A 6,191-nucleotide genomic window follows, 5' to 3' on the forward strand; every position below is an offset into this window, starting at 1 on the left:
CCTCCCTCTGTGTAGTAGGTACGGTGTATCTCAACCTCCCTCTGTGTAGTAGGTACGGTGTATCTCAACCTCCCTCTGTGTAGTAGGTACGGTGTATCTCAACCTCCCTCTGTGTAGTGGGTACGGTGTATCCCAGCATCTCCCTGTGTAGTAGGTACGGTGTATCTCAACCTCCCTCTGTGTAGTAGGTACGGTGTGTCTCAGCCTCCCTCTGTGTAGTAGGTACGGTGTATCTCAACCTCCCTCTGTGTAGTGGCTATGGTGTATCCCAGCATCTCCCTGTGTAGTAGGTACGGTGTATCTCAGCCTCCCTCTGTGTAGTAGGTACGGTGTATCTCAACCTCCCTCTGTGTAGTGGGTACGGTGTATCCCAGCATCTCCCTGTGTAGTAGGTACGGTGTATCTCAGCCTCCCTCTGTGTAGTGGATATGGTGTATCCCAGCATCTCTCTGTGTAGTAGGTACGGTGTATCTCAGCCTCCCTCTGTGTAGTGGGTACGGTGTATCTCAGCCTCCCTCTGTGTAGTGGATATGGTGTATCCCAGCATCTCTCTGTGTAGTAGGTACGGTGTATCTCAGCCTCCCTCTGTGTAGTGGGTACGGTGTATCCCAGCCTCCCTCTGTGTAGTGGGTATGGTGTATCCCAGCCTCCCTCTGTGTAGTGGGTATGGTGTATCTCAGCCTCCCTCTGTGTAGTGGGTACGGTGTATCTCAGCCTCCCTCTGTGTAGTGGGTACGGTGTATCCCAGCCTCCCTCTGTGTAGTGGGTACGGTGTATCTCAGCCTCCCTCTGTGTAGTGGATATGGTGTATCCCAGCATCCCTCTATGTAGTGGGTACGGTGTATCCCAGCCTCCCTCTGTGTAGTGGATATGGTGTATCCCAGCATCTCTCTGTGTAGTGGGTACGGTGTATCTCAGCCTCCCTCTGTGTAGTGGATATGGTGTATCCCAGCATCTCTCTGTGTAGTAGGTACGGTGTATCTCAGCCTCCCTCTGTGTAGTGGGTACGGTGTATCTCAGCCTCCCTCTGTGTAGTGGATATGGTGTATCTCAGCCTCCCTCTGTGTAGTGGATATGGTGTATCCCAGCATCTCTCTGTGTAGTAGGTACGGTGTATCTCAGCCTCCCTCTGTGTAGTGGGTACGGTGTATCTCAGCCTCCCTCTGTGTAGTAGGTATGGTGTATCTCAGCCTCCCTCTGTGTAGTGGGTATGGTGTATCTCAGCCTCCCTCTGTGTAGTGGGTACGGTGTATCTCAGCCTCCCTCTGTGTAGTGGGTATGGTGTATCCCAGCCTCCCTCTGTGTAGTGGGTATGGTGTATCTCAGCCTCCCTCTGTGTAGTGGATATGGTGTATCCCAGCATCCCTCTATGTAGTGGGTACGGTGTATCCCAGCCTCCCTCTGTGTAGTGGATATGGTGTATCCCAGCATCTCTCTGTGTAGTGGGTACGGTGTATCTCAGCCTCCCTCTGTGTAGTGGATATGGTGTATCCCAGCATCTCTCTGTGTAGTAGGTACGGTGTATCTCAGCCTCCCTCTGTGTAGTGGGTACGGTGTATCTCAGCCTCCCTCTGTGTAGTGGATATGGTGTATCCCAGCATCTCTCTGTGTAGTAGGTACGGTGTATCTCAGCCTCCCTCTGTGTAGTGGGTACGGTGTATCCCAGCCTCCCTCTGTGTAGTGGGTATGGTGTATCCCAGCCTCCCTCTGTGTAGTGGGTATGGTGTATCTCAGCCTCCCTCTGTGTAGTGGGTACGGTGTATCTCAGCCTCCCTCTGTGTAGTGGGTATGGTGTATCCCAGCCTCCCTCTGTGTAGTGGGTATGGTGTATCCCAGCCTCCCTCTGTGTAGTGGGTATGGTGTATCTCAGCCTCCCTCTGTGTAGTGGGTACGGTGTATCCCAGCCTCCCTCTGTGTAGTGGGTATGGTGTATCCCAGCCTCCCTCTGTGTAGTGGGTACGGTGTATCTCAGCCTCCCTCTGTGTAGTGGGTACGGTGTATCTCAGCCTCCCTCTGTGTAGTGGGTATGGTGTATCCCAGCATCTCTCTGTGTAGTAGGTACGGTGTATCTCAGCCTCCCTCTGTGTAGTGGGTACGGTGTATCCCAGCCTCCCTCTGTGTAGTGGGTATGGTGTATCCCAGCCTCCCTCTGTGTAGTGGATATGGTGTATCTCAGCCTCCCTCTGTGTAGTAGGTACGGTGTATCTCAGCCTCCCTCTGTGTAGTGGGTACGGTGTATCCCAGCATGTCCCTGTGTAGTAGGTACGGTGTATCTCAGCCTCCCTCTGTGTAGTGGGTACGGTGTATCTCAGCCTCCCTCTGTGTAGTAGGTACGGTGTATCTCAGCCTCCCTCTGTGTAGTGGATATGGTGTATCTCAACCTCCCTCTGTGTAGTAGGTACGGTGTATCTCAACCTTCCTCTGTGTAGTGGGTACGGTGTATCCCAGCATCTCCCTGTGTAGTAGGTACGGTGTATCTCAGCCTCCCTCTGTGTAGTGGGTACGGTGTATCCCAGCATCTCCCTGTGTATTGGGTACAGTGTATCTCAGCCTCCCTCTGTGTAGTGGGTACGGTGTATCCCAGCATCTCCCTGTGTATTGGGTACAGTGTATCTCAGCCTCCCTCTGTGTAGTAGGTACTGTGTATCTCAGCCACCCTCTGTGTAGTGGATATGGTGTATCCCAGCATCTCTCTGTGTAGTAGGTACGGTGTATCTCAGCCTCCCTCTGTGTAGTAGGTACGGTGTATCTCAGCCTCCCTCTGTGTAGTGGATATGGTGTATCCCAGCATCTCCCTGTGTATTGGGTACAGTGTATCTCAGCCTCCCTCTGTGTAGTAGGTACGGTGTATCTCAGCATCTCCCTGTGTAGTAGGTACGGTGTATCTCAGCATCTCCCTGTGTAGTAGGTACGGTGTATCCCAGCATCTCCCTGTGTAGTAGGTACGGTGTATCTCAGCCTCCCTCTGTGTAGTGGGTACGGTGTATCTCAGCCTCCCTCTGTGTAGTGGGTACGGTGTATCTCAACCTCCCTCTGTGTAGTAGGTACGGTGTATCTCAACCTCCCTCTGTGTAGTAGGTACGGTGTATCTCAGCCTCCCTCTGTGTGGTGGGTATGGTGTATCTCAGCCTCCCTCTGTGTAGTAGGTATGGTGTATCCCAGCATCTCCCTATGTAGTGGGTACAGTGTATCTCAACCTCCCTCTGTGTAGTAGGTACGGTGTATCCCAGCATCTCCCTGTGTAGTAGGTACGGTGTATCCCAGCATCTCCCTGTGTAGTAGGTACGGTGTATCCCAGCATCTCCCTGTGTAGTAGGTACGGTGTATCTCAACCTCCCTCTGTGTAGTGGGTACGGTGTATCCCAGCATCTCCCTGTGTAGTAGGTACGGTGTATCCCAGCATCTCCCTGTGTAGTAGGTACGGTGTATCCCAGCATCTCCCTGTGTATTGGGTACAGTGTATCTCAACCTCCCTCTGTGTAGTAGGTACGGTGTATCCCAGCATCTCCCTGTGTAGTAGGTACGGTGTATCTCAACCTCCCTCTGTGTAGTGGGTACGGTGTATCCCAGCATCTCCCTATGTATTGGGTACAGTGTATCTCAACCTCCCTCTGTGTAGTGGGTACGGTGTATCCCAGCATCTCCCTGTGTAGTAGGTACGGTGTATCTCAGTCTCCCTCTGTGTAGTGGATATGGTGTATCCCAGCATCTCTCTGTGTAGTAGGTACGGTGTATCTCAGCCTCCCTCTGTGTAGTAGGTACGGTGTATCTCACTCTCTCTCTGTGTAATAGGTACGGTGTATCTCAACCTCCCTCTGTGTAGTGGGTACGGTGTATCCCAGCATCTCCCTGTGTAGTAGGTACGGTGTATCTCAGCCTCCCTCTGTGTAGTGGGTACGGTGTATCCCAGCATCTCCCTGTGTATTGGGTACAGTGTATCTCAGCCTCCCTCTGTGTAGTAGGTACGGTGTATCTCAGCCTCCCTCTGTGTAGTGGATATGGTGTATCCCAGCATCTCTCTGTGTAGTAGGTACGGTGTATCTCAGCCTCCCTCTGTGTAGTAGGTACGGTGTATCTCAGCCTCCCTCTGTGTAGTGGATATGGTGTATCCCAGCATCTCCCTGTGTATTGGGTACAGTGTATCTCAGCCTCCCTCTGTGTAGTAGGTACGGTGTATCTCAGCATCTCCCTGTGTAGTAGGTACGGTGTATCTCAGCATCTCCCTGTGTAGTAGGTACGGTGTATCCCAGCATCTCCCTGTGTAGTAGGTACGGTGTATCTCAGCCTCCCTCTGTGTAGTGGGTACGGTGTATCTCAGCCTCCCTCTGTGTAGTGGGTACGGTGTATCTCAGCCTCCCTCCCGCTGGCCACATACCTGGGTATCAGTACACAGTGGATACAGGGCTCGGACTTGCGCTGCCGGCACTTTTATAATAGGGGCTTTGTGATATCATCAGGACCACCCCCCCATCCCCATCCTTAAAAAGGTCAGGACCGCGTGGCCCCCGATCTCTTCCCCTCTGGAGGATCTGAGTCCTCGTTATATTTAGAAATGATTCTTTTCGTGGCCGATCTGAAGTTATCCCCTAAATATAATCCCCCCAAGGTGAACGTGCCGGAGCGCGGCCATTGTGCCCTTTACCGCCCATCCCGAGAATCCCTCTGTAGCCGCCGGCCATAGTCCACATAGCTGTGAAACCAGAGCCCGGACAATCCTGGAGACACAAGGCTCTGTATCTAAGCCCGGGGATCAGATACGGCTGCCGAGACTCAGATACGCCTCCAGAGGCTCAGATACGACTCCAGAGGCTCAGATACGGCTCGTGGGGCTCAGATACGCCTCCCGAGGCTCAGATATGCCTTCAGAGCCTCAGATACGGCTCCCGAGGCTCAGATACGGCTCCCGGGGCTAAGATACGGCTCCCGAGGCTCAGATACGCCTCCCGAGGCTCAGATACGGCTCCCGAGGCTCAGATACGACTCCCGAGGCTCAGATACGCCTCCCGAGGCTCAGATACGGCTACCGAGGTTCAGATACGGCTCCCGGGGCTAAGATACGGCTCCCGGGGCTCAAATACGCCTCCAGAGGCTCAGCTACGCCTCCAGAGGCTCAGATACGGCTCCCGAGGCTCAGATACGACTCCCGAGGCTCAGATAAGCCTCCCGGGGCTCAGATACGCCTCCAGAGGCTCAGATACGGCTCCCGAGGCTCAGATACGCCTCCCGAGGCTCAGATACGACTCCCGAGGCTCAGATACGACTCCCGAGGCTCAGATACGGCTCCCGAGGCTCAGATAAGCCTCCCGGGTCTCAGATTCGGCTCCCGAGGCTCAGATACGCCTCCCGGGGCTCAGATACGGCTCCCGAGGCTCAGATACGGCTCCCGGTGCTCAGATATGGCTCCCGAGACTGGGTCGAGGTACACCAGAGGCTCCTGAGGCTCAGCTACGGCTCCTGAGGCTCAGATACGGCTCCTGGTACTCAGATACGCCTCCCGAGGCTCAGATACGGCTCCCGAGGCTCAGATATGGCTCCCGAGGCTCAGATACGGCTCCCGAGGCTCAGATATGGCTCCCGGGGCTCAGATACGGCTCCCGAGGCTCAGATACGGCTCCTGGGGCTCAGATATGGCTCCCGAGGCTCAGATACGGCTCCCAAGGCTCAGATACGGCTCCCAAGGCTCAGATACGCCTCCTGAGGCTCAGATACGGCTCCCGGGGCTCAGATACGGCTCCCGAGGCTCAGATATGACTCCAGAGGCTCAGATACGGCTCCCGGGGCTCAGATACGGCTCCCGAGGCTCAGATACGGCTCCCGGGGCTCAGATAAACCTCCTGAGGCTCAGATATGGCTCCCGGGGGTCAGATACGGCTCCCGAGACTCAGATACAACTCCCGAGGCTCAGATACAACTCCCGAGGCTCAGATACGGCTCCAGAGGCTCAGATACGCCTCCAGAGGCTCAGATACGGCTCCCGGGGCTCAGGTACGGCTCCCGGGGCTCAGATATGGCTCCTGAGGCTCAGATACGGCTCCCAAGGCTCAGAAACGGCTCCCGGGGCTCAGATACGCCTCCTGAGGCTCAGATACGGCTCCCGGGGCTCAGATACGGCTCCCGAGGCTCAGATACGGCTCCCGGGGCTCAGATACGCCTCCTGAGGCTCAGATACGGCTCCCGGGGCTCAGATACGG

At 55.1% G+C, this 6,191-nt stretch overlaps 1 protein-coding gene across 1 annotated transcript in view; it reads right to left on the bottom strand.

Moving 5' to 3' along the window:
* Positions 1–4,485, bottom strand: part of LOC141176355 (myosin-4) — a 104,812-nt gene extending 100,327 nt beyond the window's left edge. The window contains exon 1 of the mRNA XM_073660301.1: positions 4,376–4,485. The gene's annotated coding sequence lies outside the window, so the exon portion shown is untranslated. The remainder of the gene's footprint in view (positions 1–4,375) is intronic.
* Between the last annotated feature and the right edge of the window lie 1,706 nt (positions 4,486–6,191).

The sequence above is a fragment of the Phyllobates terribilis genome, unplaced genomic scaffold (assembly GCF_046119375.1).
Source record: "Phyllobates terribilis strain yellow unplaced genomic scaffold, ASM4611937v1 Scaffold_25__1_contigs__length_18738178, whole genome shotgun sequence".
NCBI classification, from domain to species: Eukaryota; Metazoa; Chordata; class Amphibia; order Anura; family Dendrobatidae; genus Phyllobates; species Phyllobates terribilis.